Source organism: Octopus bimaculoides, unplaced genomic scaffold, assembly GCF_046866305.1.
Source record: "Octopus bimaculoides isolate indiv1 unplaced genomic scaffold, ASM4686630v1 contig167, whole genome shotgun sequence".
Classification (NCBI taxonomy): domain Eukaryota; kingdom Metazoa; phylum Mollusca; class Cephalopoda; order Octopoda; family Octopodidae; genus Octopus; species Octopus bimaculoides.
The window spans coordinates 23,275-50,001 of record NW_028315417.1 but is presented as its reverse complement, the minus strand read 5'-3'; the positions used below and the strand labels follow the sequence as shown (position 1 = coordinate 50,001).

Sequence of the window (26,727 nt, the reverse complement as noted above, 5' to 3'; positions counted from 1 at the left end):
CGTATGACTTTTGCTTTCGGGCTTTCGCTTGGGACAGACATGGTGACCCCGCAAGAGTTCAGGGAAATGGGCGTTAGGTTCTGGCCAGAGGTTATGTCGGTGTATCCTAAGTGGACAGTATAAATGTTGCGAGAGGACCCATGTGACAGATGAACCAAGCTTTTTAGCCCATTTCACACACCTGCTTATACCCACTGATCCACTGACTTGTACGAGTTAAGGCAGCTGGTGTATATATATATATACAAACATATATGCTGTGTGTAGCATCGTGTGAAAGAGGGAAACTAGTATATATTATATAAAAAAAACTTTAAGGCGCTGCTCCAGCATGGGTGCAGTCTAATGAATGAAACAAGTAAAAGAAAGAAAGGAACATGAGAAAAAAAACCCCATACATTTCGTACGTATACCTGCGGCTAAAGACACGCAGCTAGCTTTACTGATTGAGTGTGACAAGGGACGGATTGATGTCTAGCAAGATATATTTAAACGAAGTCTATGAAAAGCATTCGACAATCCAGAATCGACCCACCCTCTCTGATCGAAGTAACCAAGTCTCGAAGGTAAATTCTTCCATTTATTGTGAGATGATGGGGGGTGGATTGGTTCGCAAAAGTTTTGCTTCGTCTCGACGTTTCCATGGAACCTTTGATTTCTTTGTAGGATGCCAAGAAGATTCCGTCCAGATTCTCTGTTGTCGGCTGAATTCCTGATTGTTGTTTCTAAGTTATTTGGGGATGTAAGGTCGGTGGAGTTGCCTCCCCTTGTCCGTCTCTGGTTTGTGTTCGATAAGCTTGGGTTCATTTCTGTGTATGTTTTTGCTTTATCTTCCTTCAGCAAGGGCTTATCCGATGCCTTTTCTACGATGAACTGTGTTTCGTAGTTAATAAACAAATTGCTTTGTCTTTGCCAGCCTTGTAGCGAGTTTGTTTCTTCAGCTTCACAAGTTGTTTGCCACAGTTTAAAGACACTTTCCAAGCGTTGACCATCTCAATGTTTCTTTAATTCGTTGTAGATTTCCTCATCTATGTTCTTCAATTTTTCTTCATTGCTCAGCGCTCTAAGCTTAAGCAGTTCTATTTCTGTCTTCATGTTTTCCAAGTGTTAGTTTCTCCCATAATTGTCTTTGTTGGTCCTGTTCGTTTGGAATACGTTTAATTTGGAGTTTATGAGGCAGAATTTAACCAGTGTTCATAAATTTCTGCCTTGTGCTTGTTTTTGATGATGTTCCAGAAAGTAACCTTTCTGGCTTTAAGTTTTTCATTCTATATGTGTATAATGCGGTTTTTAATTGATAGTGGAGGGGGATGGGCTTCTATCTTGTGTATCATCTTTAGGTGGATTTTCATTTAAGCAATTATTATGTGGTAAAGAATGAAGAGTGGTGCATAATTTGGACAAATGTTGATTGAGCTGTTGCAGGGATTGTTCTTTCTCTTCTTTTCCTCTTGTGTGGAGCGAGTGAGTTCATCAGTGTTGCTAATCAAAAGTCTCAAATTCGTGTTCATCTCTCTCAGTTCCTTAAGAGTCTCTTCGTCTCAAGAAGATTAAGTTTGTCCAAAGACACCTGGAAAAGGTTTAGTTTTTGAAAGCATTATATTTCGGTTGCCTACTTCCATGAGAGTTACCTTGTCTGTTGGAATACATTTTTAGATTACTGGCGTGTACAATACATGCTCACACATGTATGTATGTATGTATATATATATATATATATATATATATATCATCATCATCATCATCATCATCGTTTAACGTCTGCTTTCCATGCTAGCATGGGTTGGACGATTTGACTGAGGACTGGTGAAACCGGATGGCAACACCAGGCTCCAGCCTGATTTGGCAGAGTTTCTACAGCTGGATGCCCTTCCTAACGCCAACCACTCAGAGAGTGTAGTGGGTGCTTTTACGTGTCACCCGCACGAAAACGGCCACGCTCGAAATGGTGTCTTTTATGTGCCACCCGCACAAGCCAGTCCAGGGGCACTGGCAACGATCTCGCTCGAAAATCCTACAGGAGCCAGTCAGGCGGTACTGGCAACGGCCACGCTCAAAATGGTGCATCTCATGTGCCACCCGCACAAGAACCAGTCCAGGGGCACTGGCAACGATCTTACTTGGCTTGCCGGGTCTTCTCACGCACAGCACATTTCCAAAGGTCTCGGTCCGTAGTCATCGCCTCGGTGAGGCCCAATGTACGAAGGTCTTGCCTCACCACCTCAGCCCAGGTCTTCCTGGGCCTACCTCTTCCACGGGTTCCCTCAACTGTTAGGGTGTGGCACTTTTTCACGCAGCTATCCTCCTCCATTCTCACCACATGTCCATACCAGCGCAATCGTCTCTCTTGCACGCCACAACTGATGCTTCTAATGTTCAGCTTTTCTCTCAAGATACTTACACTCTGACGGGTATTCACATTGACATTACACATCCAACGGAGCATACTGGCTTCATTCCTTGCGAGCTTACGTATGTCCTCAGCAGTTACAGCCCATGTTTCACTGCCATGTAACATGGTTGTTCGTACGCATGCGTCATACAGTCTGCCTTTTACTCTGAGTGAGAGTCCCTTTGTCGCCAGCAGGGGTAAGAGCTCTCTAAACTTTGCCCAGGCTATTCTTATTCTAGCAGCTACACTTTCAGCGCACCCACCCCCACTACTAACTTGGTCGCCCAGATAGCGGAAGCTATCGACTACCTCTAGTTTTTCACCCTGGAATGAGATAGAAGTTGTTTCCTGTTTGTTTGCAGTCTTTATTGCACCTGAACATCTGCCACAAACAAAAACTAACTTGCTAGTTAACCTGCCTTTGATGTTGCTGCACCTCTTATGTGTCCATAGCTTGCACCGGGTACATCTTATAGAGTTACTACCTACTCCTTTTCTACATACTGAGCAGGGCCATCTACCTGAAGGGGTTTGTGTTTTATCTACCTTCCTACTTATTAGGCCCTTCAATTCTAGACCTTGCTTCCACACCTGAAACTTCTCCTCTAGTTCTGATAGTGACTCCGCAATTAGGGCAAGGTCATCAGCATAGAGGAGCTCCCAGGGGCAACCTGTCTTGAACTCCTCTGTGATTGCCTGGAGGACTATGGTAAATAATAGGGGGCTGAGGACGGAACCTTGGTGGACCCCTACCTCTACCCGGAATTCATTGCTGTACTCATTTCCAACCCTCACCTTACTGGCAGCATCTCTGTACATGGCTCGCACAGCTCTCACTAACCATTCTTCTATCCCAAGTTTCCTCATTGACCACCAGATAAGGGATCGGGGGACCCTGTCAAAGGCTTTCTCCATGTCAACGAAAGCCAGGTACAGAGGTTTATCCTTAGCTAGGTATTTCTCCTGCAACTGTCTCACTAGAAATAAGGCATCAGTAGTGCTTTTACCTGGCACGAACCCAAACTGCATCTCATTTAATTGATTCGCTCCCTAATTAGTTGGGCTATGACCCTCTCTGTAACTTTCATAACCTGATCTAACAGCTTGATGCCTCTGTAATTATTTGTTTCTAAAGCGTCCCCTTTACCTTTGTAGCAGTTGACTATGATGCTGCTACACCAGTCATTGGGTATGACTCCTTCGTGTATCACCTGGTTCGTAATACGGGTGACTAGGCTATAGCCAACACTGCCAGATATTTTGAGCATCTCTGCAGTGATTCCTGATGGGCCGGGGGCTTTCCCGGTCTTCATACTCTTAATTGCTTTATCTACCCTGGTACTATCAACTCGGATAGCTGGTCCCTCTATTGGGTCGACATACGGCAGGCTCTCTTTCTCCCATTCATTCTCTTTATTAAGCAATCTATCGTAGTGGCATCTCCAGACCTCTTTCTTTGCAGCCTCATTTAGTGCAAGCGTACCATCATCCATACGAACACATTTCTCTCCTACAACATCACTATTCTCTCTCCTACACTGTCTTGCAACACGAAATACCTCGAGTCTTTGGTCCTCACGGCGCAGAGCATTGGCAAATCTTTCCTTATCTGCTTCCCCTCTGGCTAAATAAACCTGTCGCCTAGCCTCCCTTCTGGCACATTGGTACAATTCCCTGCTACCACCGTTCTTCCAGTCCTTCCAAGCCTGTTTCTTTTGTCTAATAGCCCTGTCTACCTCCTTGTTCCACCACCACGTTACTCTGGGTTGGGAGGGGACCTTACACCACCCACAAATCTGGTCGGTGGCTTTCAACAGGTTGTCCCGCAGAAATCTCCAATTGTCTTCCACGTTGTATGATGCTTTTTAGCCCATTTCACACACCTGCTGTAAAGCGGTTGGCATTTGGAAGGGCATCCAGCTGTAGAAACCTTGCCAAATCAATTTGAGCGTGGTGCAGCCTCTTAGCTTGCCAGTCCTCAGTCAAACCGTCCATGGGAAGCAGAATTAAATGATGATGCTTTATTCACAATTTTATAAACTTCTCTCTCACGCTTCCCCTCTTTTTCTCTCTTGTTCTTCACTTTTCCCTTCAACCAATCACATGAAGAAGGCATTACAGTCAGACGAAATAACTAAGGAATAAGACTGAGTTAAAAAGAATTCCACGTTTCACTCGCAGCCTCCCCGACTTCAGCCAATCACATGACAGCCTCACGAATGGGCTGAGTAACGGAGGAAGAAGCAGAATTATTATAAGATTGAATTTTCGTTACCAACCCGGCTGAAACTGGCTCTGGCTCCAACTACAAATGTTGTGTTGTTTTTAGAAGTTCTCAATTAAAATCTCCCACCATACCTTAGTCACGTTCTGTTCCTAAAACTGGCTGAATGATAACTGAGTTATTCAACACAGAGCATCTCGAAATAAATGCACCACTGGGAATGATGTATATTGGCTAATACTGGGTTGGGTACACAAGAAAGTTTTAATATAGAGTTGCACATATTAGTGGATGATCAGTTTGTAATTCTGGATCATTTCCTTGTATCCAGAATAATGTGGCTCCTGGCCTTGCCCGGTTCCATGGTGGTAATGTAAAAAGCATCCTGAACACTATTTATTTATTTACTTATATATTTATTCATTTATTTATTTATGTATTTATTAATTTATATATATATATTTTTTATTTATCTATATTTTTATTTATTTATTTATTTATATATATATATATATATATTTATTTATATGGTGTGGCTCCTGGCCTTGCCCAGTTGCTCCCAAGATGTCCAGCCGATGCCAGCAGACAAAATGGATGGTAAATGAGGATAGAATTTATCTATTTTGTATTGTTATTTTGTCTTTTTCGGGATTTGTGGTTTTATTGTCTAATCTTTTTTTCTTTTTTTTTTTTTTTCTTTGTCTTTGCAGCTTTTCCACATAGATGTTGGTATCATCATCATCATCATCATCATCGTTTAACGTCCGCTTTCCATGCTAGCATGGGTTGGACGATTTGACTGAGGACTGGTGAAACCGGATGGCAACACCAGGCTCCAGTCTGATTTGGCAGAGTTTCTACAGCTGGATGCCCTTCCTAACGCCAACCACTCAGAGAGTGTAGTGGGTGCTTTTACGTGTCACCCGCACGAAAACGGCCACGCTCGAAATGGTGTCTTTTATGTGCCACCCGCACAAGCCAGTCCAGGGGCACTGGCAACGATCTCGCTCGAAAATCCTACAGGAGCCAGTCAGGCGGTACTGGCAACGGCCACGCTCAAAATGGTGCATCTCATGTGCCACCCGCACAAGAACCAGTCCAGGGGCACTGGCAACGATCTTACTTGGCTTGCCGGGTCTTCTCACGCACAGCCCATTTCCAAAGGTCTCGGTCCGTAGTCATCGCCTCGGTGAGGCCCAATGTACGAAGGTCTTGCCTCACCACCTCAGCCCAGGTCTTCCTGGGCCTACCTCTTCCACGGGTTCCCTCAACTGTTAGGGTGTGGCACTTTTTCACGCAGCTATCCTCCTCCATTCTCACCACATGTCCATACCAGCGCAATCGTCTCTCTTGCACGCCACAACTGATGCTTCTAATGTTCAGCTTTTCTCTCAAGATACTTACACTCTGACGGGTATTCACATTGACATTACACATCCAACGGAGCATACTGGCTTCATTCCTTGCGAGCTTACGTATGTCCTCAGCAGTTACAGCCCATGTTTCACTGCCATGTAGCATGGTTGTTCGTACGCATGCGTCATACAGTCTGCCTTTTACTCTGAGTGAGAGTCCCTTTGTCGCCAGCAGGGGTAAGAGCTCTCTAAACTTTGCCCAGGCTATTCTTATTCTAGCAGCTACACTTTCAGCGCACCCACCCCCACTACTAACTTGGTCGCCCAGATAGCGGAAGCTATCGACTACCTCTAGTTTTTCACCCTGGAATGAGATAGAAGTTGTTTCCTGTTTGTTTGCAGTCTTTATTGCACCTGAACATCTGCCACAAACAAAAACTAACTTGCTAGTTAACCTGCCTTTGATGTTGCTGCACCTCTTATGTGTCCATAGCTTGCACCGGGTACATCTTATAGAGTTACTACCTACTCCTTTTCTACATACTGAGCAGGGCCATCTACCTGAAGGGGTTTGTGTTTTATCTACCTTCCTACTTATTAGGATTTTGGTTTTAGCTAGGTTGACTCTAAGGCCCTTCAATTCTAGACCTTGCTTCCACACCTGAAACTTCTCCTCTAGTTCTGATAGTGACTCCGCAATTAGGGCAAGGTCATCAGCATAGAGGAGCTCCCAGGGGCAACCTGTCTTGAACTCCTCTGTGATTGCCTGGAGGACTATGGTAAATAATAGGGGGCTGAGGACGGAACCTTGGTGGACCCCTACCTCTACCCGGAATTCATTGCTGTACTCATTTCCAACCCTCACCTTACTGGCAGCATCTCTGTACATGGCTCGCACAGCTCTCACTAACCATTCTTCTATCCCAAGTTTCCTCATTGACCACCAGATAAGGGATCGGGGGACCCTGTCAAAGGCTTTCTCCATGTCAACGAAAGCCAGGTACAGAGGTTTATCCTTAGCTAGGTATTTCTCTTGCAACTGTCTCACTAGAAATAAGGCATCAGTAGTGCTTTTACCTGGCACGAACCCAAACTGCATCTCATCTAAATTGATTCGCTCCCTAATTAGTTGGGCTATGACCCTCTCTGTAACTTTCATAACCTGATCTAACAGCTTGATGCCTCTGTAATTATTTGTATCTAAAGCGTCCCCTTTACCTTTGTAGCAGTTGACTATGATGCTGCTACACCAGTCATAGGGTATGACTCCTTCGTGTATCACCTGGTTCGTAATACGGGTGACTAGGCTATAGCCAACACTGCCAGATATTTTGAGCATCTCTGCAGTGATTCCTGATGGGCCGGGGGGGGGGGGTATACATTACATAAATGTGTATGTGCGTGTGTGTGTACAACATGTCCATATACGCATGCATATATACACAGACTGAGAGAAGAAGAAGAGGAGAAGGGGAGTTAGCTGCCTGCTTATATTTGTACTGATGATGTTATTGAAATTACAATAATTATTATTCTTATTAATCTCCCTTCCAACATTCTTGCCTCCTGTTTTCATTTCTTCCTTATTCCTCCTCTTCCTCCCCATCATACCACAACCTCTGACCCCTTGCTGCTTCTCCTTAACCATTTATAGACACGCTCGTGCACATAGACGTCATCTGCCAAATTTCTTTTCTGCTGTGGTGGCGGCAGTGCTGGTGTTGTCCTTTTCTCTCACTATCAGCTTAGTGTAATAATATTTTTCCTTCATAAATGGTAGCTGACCGCACCATACAGTAAGGTTTTAGCAAAGTTGTATTGGAATAATGGGGCTGGGGAGCGGGACATCTTTAAAAATGTGTGTGTGCATGCGTCTTTCTGTAAAAATATATACAAGTTGGGGGGGCCAAAGGTCATGTGCCAAGATTAAGACTCTAATATCTCTATTGCACATTTCAAAAACAACCCATTTATATTTAATTAGAAAGCAAAACAAATTAGCAAATGTCTGTAGCTTTTATTCTTCGTTGCATTGTTGTGTGAGGAATATCAACTCCCTGTGACAATGTGTGCACGAATTTCTTTGGACTTTTTTTCTTTTTAAAGCCTCTTTCTGACAGAGACATCTCGGTGGTGAGGGGTCCACTTTGCTATGTGTTGGGCACACCGTATTGCATGAACTTCTCGAACAAATTGACCGGCCGTTGTATGCGATGTTGCTTTTTCTCACGATGCTTTTGGTTGGAGATGTCCACAACTGTTCTGTTCTGTTTTGTTGCACCATCGCAACCAGACTGAAAAACAAGTCCAATGTGCTCCGGAATTGTCAAAGACGTGTTTCAGTTTTTCTAAAATGGAGTGAAATAAAATAATAATAATAATGATTTCTTGTTACTCTTATCAAACTCATTGGGCCCCAGGTTAAGCTAAACTCTCCTTATTCTCCCCACCAAAGTGAGGGAGTTTGTGTGTGCTCAATGTTTTCCCATTAGATAGTCTGGTAGGTCTGTTATCCCTTCATTTAGTTCCTTAGCCATCATAACTGCCCCCGTTTCTCTCTCTCTCTCTCTGCCTCTTCAGTATGTATGTGTTGGGGGAGTCTGTAATGTCGTCATGGTTACTGTTTTTTTTTTTTCGTTTGTTTTTTCACCACCACAGCTTTACTATTAACAATATTTCAGTCGCATTTTTAAATCTGATAATTTCAGGGCAGGAAACTCATGATTGTCACCTCATCCCTCCCTCCCTATTTCTAATATCTTTCTAAATTCTGTTGCTACAACTACTTTGACGACCACCACCACCACCCACAAGTACTGCTACTACTACTACTACTACTGTCATGTCTCTGAATCGGCAGAGCGTCAGACAAAAGGTGCTTTATGGGTAGGTAAGTCTGTTTCCCTTGCTAGCTTTGAATCTGTCAAAATACAGGATGGGCCCAAAGTCACACACTGAGACCCCCCTCTCCCCCATATTTCAAAAACAGCACTTTATGGTTAATTACAACACAAAACTAATTAGGAAATGTCAACATCCTGATTACAAGGGTTCGAAACATTCACCATTTGCAGATTTTTTTATTGTTTGTTGTACAAGGAACAGAATTTCCTGCAGAGATCTTTGCACAGGTAGGGGAGGGGCCAACCATTGGTATTTGTCCTGCACACTGCATGTTGCATGGACTCTTTGCACTAATCAGGCACAGGCTGTGTGGTAAAGAAGCTTGCTTTCCAACCACATGGTTCCTGGTTCAGTCCCACTGTGTGGCACTTTAAATAAGTGTCCACTAAGCCTCGGGCCAACCAAAGCCTTGCGAGTGGATTTGGTTGACAGAAACTGAAAGAAGCCCGTCGTGTGTATATATATATATATATATGTGTGTATGTACATGTGAGTGTATCTGTCTGTCCCTGCCACCATTGTTTGATAGCCGATGGTGTGTTTACGTCCCCCGTAACTTAGCAGTTTGGCAAAAGAGATAGAATAAGTACTAGGCTTAGAAAAAATAATTCCTAGAGTCAATTTGTTCGACTGAGAGGCAGTGCTCCAGCATGGCTGCAGTCATGTGACTGAAACAAATAAAACAATAATCGACCAACAGTGTTTCAATGTTACACAAAATAATAATGATGATTAATAGTAGTATAAGATGTTATATTTTCGTGTGTGACTTTTGGCCCACCCTGTACCCAGAAATATGACCACCACCACAAAAAATAATATTTTTTTTTGCTATTGAAGTATCGAACGGGGTAGACAACTCTAGATATGTTTTGCTCTTATTTGACCTCCGTGAATTACAGCTTGTTTTTGCCAGATGGTAAGATGCATCTGTATACACACACATATACATACATGCTGCTGCATGCAGATAGAGAGATTTGTAAGCCTAATACTTATTCTCTTTTGCCGAAACCACTAAGTTACGGGGACGTAAACACACCAGCATCGATTGTCAAGCGATGGTGGGGGGACAAACACAGACACACAAACACACCTACATATTTTGAGGGAGGGGACTAGTCGATTATGTTGACCCCCTAGCGTTTTAATTACCCTAACCCTTATAGGTTGAAAGGAACAGTCGACATCGGCGGAATTTGAACTCAGAACGTAAAGACGGACTGAACACCGTTAAGCTCTTTCTCCGGCGTGCTAACGATTCTGCCTTTAAAAATAATAATAATGTTCGTAATCCTTTCAATTATACGCATGGGCGGGGGTAGTTAATTACATTGACCCCTCAATGTTCGTCTTTTAATTAATAATCGGTCCCAGAAGGATCTTAGAAGCTAAAACACATTCGTCCAGCGAAATAAAGATTCTGATCGCAGAGAAACAAAGGGAAGTAACTCGGAGAAGCCAGAGTAAAATAGAGACGTTACAGATAGATGGCGCTGGTGTTTGTTGTTGGTTTGTCATAGCAATGGCGGTGAAGATGGCGGTAGGAACTCGTTAAAATTACTCTTTTCCTTGTTTCAGTCCTTTTGACTGCGTCCAAGCTGGAGCACCGCCTTTATAGTCGGTCAAATCGACCGCAGGACTTACTCTTTGTAAGTCTGGTACTTATTCTATCGGTCTCTTTTGCCGAAACCGCTAATTTACGTTGACGTAAACACACCAGCATCGGTTGTCAAGCGATGTTGGGAGGTGGGGACAAACAGACACACAAACATATACACACACATACATATATACAACGGGCTTCTTTCAGTTTCCGCCTACCAAATCCACTCCTTACGGTCTTTATTTCTTTCTCTGTCTTATTTCTTTGACCGGTTTCAGTCAGTATTTGTATCCGCCATCACTTGTTTACAACCCCAGGACCAGACATTTTATTTTCTTTTCGATAATTTATTAAGTTTGATTCGTTCGACGAAAACCGTTCACAGGGATCACGTCTGTGGAATACACAGCCACTTAAACATTAATTTCACCGTGCCCCAGTCCACTTACCTGGCAAAAATCACTTACACCTGTAATTCAAAGGGACCGGCCTTGTCACATTGTATTTCTTTGTAAATTACGTGAAGAAGACGTGTCTGCGGAGTACTGAGCCACTTGCATGCTAATTTTCTGTTGATTGAATTGTAATCGATATGTCACTTTCGCTTCATACTGTTTTATTGACCTTGAAAAATAAAGCTGACAAATATATACACATACATTACTAGATTCATAATATATACACACAAGCACATACATTACTAGATTCATAATATATACACATACATACATTACTCGATTCATAATATATACACACACACACACACACACATTACTAGATTCATAATATATACACATACATACATTACTCGATTCATAATATATACACACACACATTACTCCATTCATAATACACACACACCTTACTAGACATATATTACGCTATTCATAATATATACACATACATTACTCGATTCATAACATATACACATACATTACTCGATTCATAATATATACACATACAAACATTACTTGATTCATAATATATACACACACATTACTCGATTCATAATATATACACATACATAGATCACTAGGTTCATAATATACACACATTACTACTTGATTCATAATATATACACATACATTACTAGACATTGTAGACACTAAATTATCATACTTAAATGTTGTAGAAACTAAATATATAGAATATAATCATATTTAGACATTGTAGACACTAAATTATCATACTTAAATGTTGTAGAGACTAAATATATAGAAAGTAATCATATCTAAACATTGTAGACACTAAATTATCATACTTGAATGTTGTAGAAACTAAATATATAGAATGTAATCATATTTAAACATTGTAGACACTAAATTATCATACTTGAATGTTGTACAAACTAAATATATAGAATGTAATCATATTTAAACATTGTAGACACTAAATTATCATACTTGAATGTTGTAGAAACTAAATATATAGAATGTAATCATATTTAAACATTGTAGACACTAAATTATCATACTTGAATGTTGTACAAACTAAATATATAGAATGTAATCATATTTAAACATTGTAGACACTAAATTATCATACTTGAATGTTGTACAAACTAAATATATAGAATGTAATCATATTTAAACATTGTAGACACTAAATTATCATACTTGAATGTTGTAGAAACTAAATATATAGAATGTAATCATATTTAAACACTGTAGACACTAAATTATCATACTTGAATGTTGTAGAAACTAAATATATAGAATGTAATCATATTTAAACATTGTAGACACTAAATTATCATACTTGAATGTTGTAGAAACTAAATATATAGAATGTAATCATATTTAAACATTGTAGACACTAAATTATCATACTTGAATGTTGTAGAAACTAAATATATAGAATGTAATCATATTTAAACATTGTAGACACTAAATTATCATACTTGAATGTTGTAGAAACTAAATATATAGAATGTAATCATATTTAAACATTGTAGACACTAAATTATCATACTTGAATGTTGTAGAAACTAAATATATAGAATGTAATCATATTTAAACATTGTAGACACTAAATTATCATACTTGAATGTTGTAGAAACTAAATATATAGAATGTAATCATATTTAAACATTGTAGACACTAAATTATCATACTTGAATGTTGTAGAAACTAAATATATAGAATGTAATCATATTTAAACATTGTAGACACTAAATTATCATACTTGAATGTTGTAGAAACTAAATATATAGAATGTAATCATATTTAAACATTGTAGACACTAAATTATCATACTTGAATGTTGTAGAAACTAAATATATAGAATGTAATCATATTTAAACATTGTAGACACTAAATTATCATACTTGAATGTTGTAGAAACTAAATATATAGAATGTAATCATATTTAAACATTGTAGACACTAAATTATCATACTTGAATGTTGTAGAAACTAAATATATAGAATGTAATCATATTTAAACATTGTAGACACTAAATTATCATACTTGAATGTTGTAGAAACTAAATATATAGAATGTAATCATATTTAAACATTGTAGACACTAAATTATCATACTTGAATGTTGTACAAACTAAATATATAGAATGTAATCATATTTAAACATTGTAGACACTAAATTATCATACTTGAATGTTGTACAAACTAAATATATAGAATGTAATCATATTTAAACATTGTAGACACTAAATTGTCATACTTGAATGTTGTAGAAACTAAATATATAGAATGTAATCATATTTAAACATTGTAGACACTAAATTATCATACTTGAATGTTGTAGAAACTAAATATATAGAATGTAATCATATTTAAACATTGTAGACACTAAATTATCATACTTGAATGTTGTAGAAACTAAATATATAGAATGTAATCATATTTAAACATTGTAGACACTAAATTATCATACTTGAATGTTGTACAAACTAAATATATAGAATGTAATCATATTTAAACATTGTAGACACTAAATTATCATACTTGAATGTTGTAGAAACTTAATATATAGAATGTAATCATATTTAAACATTGTAGACACTAAATTATCATACTTGAATGTTGTACAAACTAAATATATAGAATGTAATCATATTTAAACATTGTAGACACTAAATTATCATACTTGAATGTTGTACAAACTAAATATATAGAATGTAATCATATTTAAACATTGTAGACACTAAATTATCATACTTGAATGTTGTACAAACTAAATATATAGAATGTAATCATATTTAAACATTGTAGACACTAAATTATCATACTTGAATGTTGTAGAAACTAAATATATAGAATGTAATCATATTTAAACATTGTAGACACTAAATTATCATACTTGAATGTTGTACAAACTAAATATATAGAATGTAATCATATTTAAACATTGTAGACACTAAATTATCATACTTGAATGTTGTAGAAACTAAATATATAGAATGTAATCATATTTAAACATTGTAGACACTAAATTATCATACTTGAATGTTGTAGAAACTAAATATATAGAATGTAATCATATTTAAACATTGTAGACACTAAATTATCATACTTGAATGTTGTAGAAACTAAATATATAGAATGTAATCATATTTAAACATTGTAGACACTAAATTATCATACTTGAATGTTGTAGAAACTAAATATATAGAATGTAATCATATTTAAACATTGTAGACACTAAATTATCATACTTGAATGTTGTAGAAACTAAATATATAGAATGTAATCATATTTAAACATTGTAGACACTAAATTATCATACTTGAATGTTGTACAAACTAAATATATAGAATGTAATCATATTTAAACATTGTAGACACTAAATTATCATACTTGAATGTTGTAGAAACTAAATATATAGAATGTAATCATATTTAAACATTGTAGACACTAAATTATCATACTTGAATGTTGTACAAACTAAATATATAGAATGTAATCATATTTAAACATTGTAGACACTAAATTATCATACTTGAATGTTGTAGAAACTAAATATATAGAATGTAATCATATTTAAACATTGTAGACACTAAATTATCATACTTGAATGTTGTAGAAACTAAATATATAGAATGTAATCATATTTAAACATTGTAGACACTAAATTATCATACTTGAATGTTGTACAAACTAAATATATAGAATGTAATCATATTTAAACATTGTAGACACTAAATTATCATACTTGAATGTTGTAGAAACTAAATATATAGAATGTAATCATATTTAAACATTGTAGACACTAAATTATCATACTTGAATGTTGTAGAAACTAAATATATAGAATGTAATCATATTTAAACATTGTAGACACTAAATTATCATACTTGAATGTTGTACAAACTAAATATATAGAATGTAATCATATTTAAACATTGTAGACACTAAATTATCATACTTGAATGTTGTAGAAACTAAATATATAGAATGTAATCATATTTAAACATTGTAGACACTAAATTATCATACTTGAATGTTGTAGAAACTAAATATATAGAATGTAATCATATTTAAACATTGTAGACACTAAATTATCATACTTGAATGTTGTAGAAACTAAATATATAGAATGTAATCATATTTAAACATTGTAGACACTAAATTATCATACTTGAATGTTGTACAAACTAAATATATAGAATGTAATCATATTTAAACATTGTAGACACTAAATTATCATACTTGAATGTTGTAGAAACTAAATATATAGAATGTAATCATATTTAAACATTGTAGACACTAAATTATCATACTTGAATGTTGTACAAACTAAATATATAGAATGTAATCATATTTAAACATTGTAGACACTAAATTATCATACTTGAATGTTGTAGAAACTAAATATATAGAATGTAATCATATTTAAACATTGTAGACACTAAATTATCATACTTGAATGTTGTACAAACTAAATATATAGAATGTAATCATATTTAAACATTGTAGACACTAAATTATCATACTTGAATGTTGTAGAAACTAAATATATAGAATGTAATCATATTTAAACATTGTAGACACTAAATTATCATACTTGAATGTTGTACAAACTAAATATATAGAATGTAATCATATTTAAACATTGTAGACACTAAATTATCATACTTGAATGTTGTAGAAACTAAATATATAGAATGTAATCATATTTAAACATTGTAGACACTAAATTATCATACTTGAATGTTGTACAAACTAAATATATAGAATGTAATCATATTTAAACATTGTAGACACTAAATTATCATACTTGAATGTTGTAGAAACTAAATATATAGAATGTAATCATATTTAAACATTGTAGACACTAAATTATCATACTTGAATGTTGTAGAAACTAAATATATAGAATGTAATCATATTTAAACATTGTAGACACTAAATTATCATACTTGAATGTTGTAGAAACTAAATATATAGAATGTAATCATATTTAAACATTGTAGACACTAAATTATCATACTTGAATGTTGTACAAACTAAATATATAGAATGTAATCATATTTAAACATTGTAGACACTAAATTATCATACTTGAATGTTGTAGAAACTAAATATATAGAATGTAATCATATTTAAACATTGTAGACACTAAATTATCATACTTGAATGTTGTACAAACTAAATATATAGAATGTAATCATATTTAAACATTGTAGACACTAAATTATCATACTTGAATGTTGTAGAAACTAAATATATAGAATGTAATCATATTTAAACATTGTAGACACTAAATTATCATACTTGAATGTTGTACAAACTAAATATATAGAATGTAATCATATTTAAACATTGTAGACACTAAATTATCATACTTGAATGTTGTACAAACTAAATATATAGAATGTAATCATATTTAAACATTGTAGACACTAAATTATCATACTTGAATGTTGTAGAAACTTAATATATAGAATGTAATCATATTTAAACATTGTAGACACTAAATTATCATACTTGAATGTTGTACAAACTAAATATATAGAATGTAATCATATTTAAACATTGTAGACACTAAATTATCATACTTGAGTGTTGTACAACCTAAATATATAGAATGTAATCATATTTAAACATTGTAGACACTAAATTATCATACTTGAATGTTGTAGAAACTAAATATATAGAATGTAATCATATTTAAACATTGTAGACACTAAATTATCATACTTGAATGTTGTAGAAACTAAATATATAGAATGTAATCATATTTAAACATTGTAGACACTAAATTATCATACTTGAATGTTGTAGAAACTAAATATATAGAATGTAATCATATTTAGACATTGTAGACACTAAATTATCATACTTGAATGTTGTAGAAACTAAATATATAGAATGTAATCATATTTAAACATTGTAGACACTAAATTATCATACTTGAATGTTGTAGAAACTAAATATATAGAATGTAATCATATTTAAACATTGTAGACACTAAATTATCATACTTGAATGTTGTAGAAACTAAATATATAGAATGTAATCATATTTAAACATTGTAGACACTAAATTATCATACTTGAATGTTGTAGAAACTAAATATATAGAATGTAATCATATTTAAACATTGTAGACACTAAATTATCATACTTGAATGTTGTAGAAACTAAATATATAGAATGTAATCATATTTAAACATTGTAGACACTAAATTATCATACTTGAATGTTGTAGAAACTAAATATATAGAATGTAATCATATTTAAACATTGTAGACACTAAATTATCATACTTGAATGTTGTACAAACTAAATATATAGAATGTAATCATATTTAAACATTGTAGACACTAAATTATCATACTTGAATGTTGTAGAAACTAAATATATAGAATGTAATCATATTTATACATTGTAGACACTAAATTATCATACTTGAATGTTGTAGAAACTAAATATATAGAATATAATCATATTTAGACATTGTAGACACTAAATTATCATACTTGAATGTTGTAGAAACTAAATATATAGAATGTAATCATATTTAAACATTGTAGACACTAAATTATCATACTTGAATGTTGTACAAACTAAATATATAGAATGTAATCATATTTAAACATTGTAGACACTAAATTATCATACTTGAATGTTGTAGAAACTAAATATATAGAATGTAATCATATTTAAACATTGTAGACACTAAATTATCATACTTGAATGTTGTACAAACTAAATATATAGAATGTAATCATATTTAAACATTGTAGACACTAAATTATCATACTTGAATGTTGTAGAAACTAAATATATAGAATGTAATCATATTTAAACATTGTAGACACTAAATTATCATACTTGAATGTTGTAGAAACTAAATATATAGAATGTAATCATATTTAAACATTGTAGACACTAAATTATCATACTTGAATGTTGTAGAAACTAAATATATAGAATGTAATCATATTTAAACATTGTAGACACTAAATTATCATACTTGAATGTTGTACAAACTAAATATATAGAATGTAATCATATTTAAACATTGTAGACACTAAATTATCATACTTGAATGTTGTAGAAACTAAATATATAGAATGTAATCATATTTAAACATTGTAGACACTAAATTATCATACTTGAATGTTGTAGAAACTAAATATATAGAATGTAATCATATTTAAACATTGTAGACACTAAATTATCATACTTGAATGTTGTAGAAACTAAATATATAGAATGTAATCATATTTAAACATTGTAGACACTAAATTATCATACTTGAATGTTGTAGAAACTAAATATATAGAATGTAATCATATTTAAACATTGTAGACACTAAATTATCATACTTGAATGTTGTAGAAACTAAATATATAGAATGTAATCATATTTAAACATTGTAGACACTAAATTATCATACTTGAATGTTGTAGAAACTAAATATATAGAATGTAATCATATTTAAACATTGTAGACACTAAATTATCATACTTGAATGTTGTACAAACTTAATATATAGAATGTAATCATATTTAAACATTGTAGACACTAAATTATCATACTTGAATGTTGTACAAACTAAATATATAGAATGTAATCATATTTAAACATTGTAGACACTAAATTATCATACTTGAATGTTGTACAAACTAAATATATAGAATGTAATCATATTTAAACATTGTAGACACTAAATTATCATACTTGAATGTTGTAGAAACTAAATATATAGAATGTAATCATATTTAAACATTGTAGACACTAAATTATCATACTTGAATGTTGTACAAACTAAATATATAGAATGTAATCATATTTAAACATTGTAGACACTAAATTATCATACTTGAATGTTGTACAAACTAAATATATAGAATGTAATCATATTTAAACATTGTAGACACTAAATTATCATACTTGAATGTTGTAGAAACTAAATATATAGAATGTAATCATATTTAAACATTGTAGACACTAAATTATCATACTTGAGTGTTGTACAACCTAAATATATAGAATGTAATCATATTTAAACATTGTAGACACTAAATTATCATACTTGAATGTTGTAGAAACTAAATATATAGAATGTAATCATATTTAAACATTGTAGACACTAAATTATCATACTTGAATGTTGTAGAAACTAAATATATAGAATGTAATCATATTTAAACATTGTAGACACTAAATTATCATACTTGAATGTTGTAGAAACTAAATATATAGAATGTAATCATATTTAGACATTGTAGACACTAAATTATCATACTTGAATGTTGTAGAAAATAAATATATAGAATGTAATCATATTTAAACATTGTAGACACTAAATTATCATACTTGAATGTTGTAGAAACTAAATATATAGAATGTAATCATATTTAAACATTGTAGACACTAAATTATCATACTTGAATGTTGTAGAAACTAAATATATAGAATGTAATCATATTTAAACATTGTAGACACTAAATTATCATACTTGAATGTTGTACAAACTAAATATATAGAATGTAATCATATTTAAACATTGTAGACACTAAATTATCATACTTGAATGTTGTAGAAACTAAATATATAGAATGTAATCATATTTAAACATTGTAGACACTAAATTATCATACTTGAATGTTGTACAAACTAAATATATAGAATGTAATCATATTTAAACATTGTAGACACTAAATTATCATACTTGAATGTTGTAGAAACTAAATATATAGAATGTAATCATATTTAAACATTGTAGACACTAAATTATCATACTTGAATGTTGTACAAACTAAATATATAGAATATAATCATATTTAGACATTGTAGACACTAAATTATCATACTTAAATGTTATAGAGACTAAATATATAGAAAGTAATCATATCTAAACATTGTAGACACTAAATTATCATACTTAAATGTTGTAGAAACTAAATATATAGAATGTAATCATATTTAAACATTGTAGACACTAAATTATCATACTTGAATGTTGTAGAAACTAAATATATAGAATGTAATCATATTTAAACATTGTAGACACTAAATTATCATACTTGAATGTTGTAGAAACTAAATATATAGAATGTAATCATATTTAAACATTGTAGACACTAAATTATCATACTTGAATGTTGTACAAACTAAATATATAGAATGTAATCATATTTAAACATTGTAGACACTAAATTATCATACTTGAATGTTGTACAAACTAAATATATAGAATATAATCATATTTAGACATTGTAGACACTAAATTATCATACTTAAATGTTATAGAGACTAAATATATAGAAAGTAATCATATCTAAACATTGTAGACACTAAATTATCATACTTAAATGTTGTAGAAACTAAATATATAGAATGTAATCATATTTAAACATTGTAGACACTAAATTATCATACTTGAATGTTGTAGAAACTAAATATATAGAATGTAATCATATTTAAACATTGTAGACACTAAATTATCATACTTGAATGTTGTAGAAACTAAATATATAGAATGTAATCATATTTAAACATTGTAGACACTAAATTATCATACTTGAATGTTGTAGAAACTAAATATATAGAATGTAATCATATTTAAACATTGTAGACACTAAATTATCATACTTGAATGTTGTAGAAACTAAATATATAGAATGTAATCATATTTAAACATTGTAGACACTAAATTATCATACTTGAATGTTGTAGAAACTAAATATATAGAATGTAATCATATTTAAACATTGTAGACACTAAATTATCATACTTGAATGTTGTAGAAACTAAATATATAGAATGTAATCATATTTAAACATTGTAGACACTAAATTATCATACTTGAATGTTGTAGAAACTAAATATATAGAATGTAATCATATTTAAACATTGTAGACACTAAATTATTATACTTGAATGTTGTAGAAACTAAATATATAGAATGTAATCATATTTAGACATTGTAGACACTAAATTATCATACTTAAATGTTGTAGAAACTAAATATATAGAATGTAATCATATTTAAACATTGTAGACACTAAATTATCATACTTGAATGTTGTACAAACTAAATATATAGAATGTAATCATATTTAAACATTGTAGACACTAAATTATCATACTTGAATGTTGTACAAACTAAATATATAGAATGTAATCATATTTAAACATTGTAGACACTAAATTATCATACTTGAATGTTGTAGAAACTAAATATATAGAATGTAATCATATTTAAACATTGTAGACACTAAATTATCATACTTGAATGTTGTAGAAACTAAATATATAGAATGTAATCATATTTAAACATTGTAGACACTAAATTATCATACTTGAATGTTGTAGAAACTAAATATATAGAATGTAATCATATTTAAACATTGTAGACACTAAATTATCATACTTGAATGTTGTAGAAACTAAATATATAGAATGTAATCATATTTAAACATTGTAGACACTAAATTATCATACTTGAATGTTGTAGAAACTAAATATATAGAATGTAATCATATTTAAACATTGTAGACACTAAATTACCATACTTGAATGTTGTAGAAACTAAATATATAGAATGTAATCATATTTAAACATTGTAGACACTAAATTATCATACTTGAATGTTGTAGAAACTAAATATATAGAATGTAATCATATTTAAACATTGTAGACACTAAATTATCATACTTGAATGTTGTAGAAACTAAATATATAGAATGTAATCATATTTAAACATTGTAGACACTAAATTATCATGCTTGAATGTTGTACAAACTAAATATATAGAATGTAATCATATTTAAACATTGTAGACACTAAATTATCATGCTTGAATGTTGTACAAACTAAATATATAGAATGTAATCATATTTAAACATTGTAGACACTAAATTATCATACTTGAATGTTGTACAAACTAAATATATAGAATGTAATCATATTTAAACATTGTAGACACTAAATTATCATACTTGAATGTTGTACAAACTAAATATATAGAATGTAATCATATTTAAACATTGTAGACACTAAATTATCATACTTGAATGTTGTACAAACTAAATATATAGAATGTAATCATATTTAAACATTGTAGACACTAAATTATCATACTTGAATGTTGTAGAAACTAAATATATAGAATGTAATCATATTTAAACATTGTAGACACTAAATTATCATACTTGAATGTTGTAGAAACTAAATATATAGAATGTAATCATATTTAAACATTGTAGACACTAAATTATCATACTTGAATGTTGTAGAAACTAAATATATAGAATGTAATCATATTTAAACATTGTAGACACTAAATTATCATACTTGAATGTTGTAGAAACTAAATATATAGAATGTAATCATATTTAAACATTGTAGACACTAAATTACCATACTTGAATGTTGTAGAAACTAAATATATAGAATGTAATCATATTTAAACATTGTAGACACTAAATTATCATACTTGAATGTTGTAGAAACTAAATATATAGAATGTAATCATATTTAAACATTGTAGACACTAAATTATCATACTTGAATGTTGTAGAAACTAAATATATAGAAGGTAATCATATTTAAACATTGTAGACACTAAATTATCATACTTGAACGTTGTAGAAACTAAATATATAGAATGTAATCATATTTAAACATTGTAGACACTAAATTATCATACTTGAATGTTGTACAAACTAAATATATAGAATGTAATCATATTTAAACATTGTAGACACTAAATTATCATACTTGAATGTTGTACAAACTAAATATATAGAATGTAATCATATTTAAACATTGTAGACACTAAATTATCATACTTGAATGTTGTAGAAACTAAATATATAGAATGTAATCATATTTAAACATTGTAGACACTAAATTATCATACTTGAATGTTGTAGAAACTAAATATATAGAATGTAATCATATTTAAACATTGTAGACACTAAATTATCATGCTTGAATGTTGTACAAACTAAATATATAGAATGTAATCATATTTAAACATTGTAGACACTAAATTATCATGCTTGAATGTTGTACAAACTAAATATATAGAATGTAATCATATTTAAACATTGTAGACACTAAATTATCATACTTGAATGTTGTAGAAACTAAATATATAGAATGTAATCATATTTAAACATTGTAGACACTAAATTATCATACTTGAATGTTGTAGAAACTAAATATATAGAATGTAATCATATTTAAACATTGTAGACACTAAATTATCATACTTGAACGTTGTAGAAACTAAATATATAGAATGTAATCATATTTAAACATTGTAGACACTAAATTATCATACTTGAATGTTGTAGAAACTAAATATATAGAATGTAATCATATTTAAACATTGTAGACACTAAATTATCATACTTGAATGTTGTAGAAACTAAATATATAGAATGTAATCATATTTAAACATTGTAGACACTAAATTATCATACTTGAATGTTGTACAAACTAAATATATAGAATGTAATCATATTTAAACATTGTAGACACTAAATTATCATACTTGAATGTTGTAGAAACTAAATATATAGAATGTAATCATATTTAAACATTGTAGACACTAAATTATCATACTTGAATGTTGTAGAAACTAAATATATAGAATATAATCATATTTAAACATTGTAGACACTAAATTATCATTCTTGAATGTTGTACAAACTAAATATATAGAATGTAATCATATTTAAACATTGTAGACACTAAATTATCATACTTGAATGTTGTAGAAACTAAATTATCATACTTAAATGTTGTATATATATATATATATATATATATATATATATATCATATAGGAGTGGCTGTGTGGTAAGAAGCTTGCTTTCCAACCTCATGCTTCCAGGTTCAGTCCCACTGCATGGCACCTTGGGCATGAGTCTTCTGCTATAGCCTTAAGCCGACCAAAGCCTTTGTGAGTGGATTTGGTTGATGGAAACTGAATGAAGCCTGTTGTGTATGTATGTATGTATGTATATATATATATATATATATATATATATATGCGTGTCTGTTTGTCCCTCCACCATCGCTTGACAACCGATGCTGGTGTGTTTGCATCCCCGTAACTTAGCGTTTCGGCAAAAGAGACTGATAGAACAAGTACTAGGCTTACAAAGAATAAGTCCTGGGGTCGCTTCGTTCAACTAAAGGCGCTGCTCCAGCAGGGCCACAGTCTAATGAACCAAAACAAATAAAAGATAATATGGTCACAATGAATTGTCTTATGATGAATTTCTCTTCTGGCAAATTTTTCCAGACAGGGGAAGGGAGACATATTAGGGTCTCCCCTGCTGTCCCTTATTCCCACCACCACCTGTCACTTTTATTTATTTGTAAAAAGTACTTTTTGGGGTTTTTTTTTTTTTTTGCTTCTCATTTTTCTTTTCAGTTTCAGTAAAGGAGTCGCCCCACTCCTTGATGGGTTGTCTCCTCAGTCGTCATCATCATCATCAGATGAAGAATCGTTTCCATTGGAAGTAAACCCCATTGGGGCCAGAGGAGAAAAATGAACCTCGTCCCCCCAGAATACGATGAAATACAACATGACAATCAAATGGTAAGTCAAAAATTTATTGAGAAAAAAATTGTTTGAAAAAAAAATGGATATAATTGTAAATAGACAATAAACGATGAAATTAATTGTAAAGACATAACCACCCTGCAGTGGGGCCAGGGTGGACGTCTCATCCTCATTTGTATAAATTCATTTTTCATATGTTATATGTCCCCACATACTTTGTTTGTCCCCTCTTTGTGGCCCCTTGTGGTTAATAAAAAAGCACAGTGCATTCTGTCAACACCCCAAATGTAAAATTCTTCCCTGAAGACAGAGGCTGGTGTTACCCAATGATGGAATCAAGTTACAATCATTATTTTGGACCACCAAGCCCCTCCTCCACAAACAACTGCTGGATTCTCAAAGCTCTTAGTCAACCCCTTTAATTCCTGATACCATTTATATTCTGTGTAAGTCGGACCTTTTTATCTGCATACATGTGTATAGTTTTTGTATACCAACATGTCTAACTTGCTTCTCCTTACATTTACTCCTCTTCCTGCTCAAGTTGAAATCTCTTGAACACTATGAAGTGTTCTAATCTATAAACTACCTGTCTCTAATCTATAAACTACATACATATGTATAGGTGCAGGAGTGGCTGTGTGGTACGTAGCCTGCTGACCAACCACATGGTCCTGGGTTCAGTCCCACTGCATGCCACCTTGGGCAAGTGTCTTCTACTATAGCCCTCGGCCAACCAAAGCCTGGTGAGTGGATTTGGTTGACGGACACTGAAAAAAGCCTGTGGAGTTTGTATGTGTATATATATATATATATATATATATATATATATATATATATATATTTTATTTTAGTTGAAGAGCGTAGGCTCGAAACGTCAAAGTCTTTCTCTATTGCCGAGCGTTTATCCTGCATTTGAGAATAAAATTATTTCCTTATTTGTATCTTATATAGATTTTGAATTTCTTCCTGTAATAATAATATTGTATATGTCTTGAAATGTTTGCCTTGCCTTAATGTTTAGTGTCCGGTTTAAAAGTTATGTATCCGATGCATTGGAAATCTGCAATGAGTCCATAAATACCGTCCCGGCTATAACCCCTGGAGCCCTAGTAATCCGTTACAGTACTTATCTAGTGTACCTAATCATTTAAATCACCTGTAAACTAAACCCCCATACTTTTTGTGAATCACCATCATCGTCGTTTAACGTCCGCTTTCCATGCTAGCATGGGTTGGACGATTTGACTGAGGACTGGTGAAACCAGATGGCTACACCAGGCTCCATATCTTCGAAACGTCTAGTTAGAATAGAGGCAGCTGACGAAGGAATAATTCCAAGTGGCTTTCTGTTTTCTTATGTGTTCGTTCCGTTGTCTGTAGTTCATTGTTCTAACGTCCTGTACCCTGATATGCATCTCTATACACATGTAAATGTGAGTATGTACATATATGTGTGTATACATGCATATATATCCTTTGTATTATTATATATATATATGTAAAATACAAAAAAGGGACAAGAACGCAAAACATCCAGAGAGATGATACAAAGAAATCAAGGATGGGTCATTCGGAGTTTTCTTTCCTCAGTCGAGTTCCAGATTCTCTTTGCATCTGTGTTTGTCCTCCGCCACCACTTCACAGCCGGTGTTGGTGTGTTTATGGCCCCATCACTTAGTGGTTTGGCAGAAGAAAACTGATAGAATAAGAACTGAACTTTAAAAATAAAACACTGCCAGGTTTGACTTGAATGGTTCAACCTTTGAATGTGGTGCTCCAGCATGGCTGCAGCCAAGCATTTTGTCCAGGGTGCTAGAAATGTTGCCAGGTCACTGAACTGAGGCCAAATGGTGAAGATTACTGTAATTATAATTAACGGAAACATTTTAATTAATTTAAAGTACACAGTGATGAAACAGAAAGATTCATTTCATTAATTAATTGTATTCTTTAATTAATTATTGTTATTTCACCCCAGGTCAGTCCTGATCCAGGCAGACCTACGATTAAACATGTTCCAGTCGTGACCACCCCACCTTATATTCAGGCATAGTGTATCTAGAACTACATTATCTAATGTACAGCGTAGCAGTTAGTATTAGTGGCTGTAGTCGTTCTTTAGCCCCAGGTCACTCCTGATCCAGTCAGACGTTCCAGTTGTGACCATCCCATCTTTTACTCACACACAACCTATAATAATAATATTGTTACTCATTAAATTATTTAATGTTTGTTTAAATCTTAATT

The 26,727-nt window shown here is 32.5% G+C and overlaps 1 protein-coding gene across 41 annotated transcripts in view; it reads left to right on the top strand.

Moving 5' to 3' along the window:
* Positions 1-301: 301 nt before the first annotated feature.
* The window catches only part of LOC149129053 (uncharacterized), a 33,240-nt gene continuing 6,814 nt past the window's right edge, over positions 302-26,727 (top strand). For 32 of the 41 annotated variants that reach the window (XR_016240537.1, XR_016240535.1, XR_016240529.1 and 29 more), the window contains exons 1-2: positions 7,345-10,418; positions 24,346-24,513. The gene's annotated coding sequence lies outside the window, so the exon portion shown is untranslated. Of the gene's footprint in view, positions 567-5,326; positions 6,209-7,344; positions 10,419-24,345; positions 24,514-26,727 lie in introns of those variants that run through there. The other 9 variants (XR_016240531.1, XM_089346795.1, XR_016240530.1 and 6 more) reach the window with 9 other exon arrangements.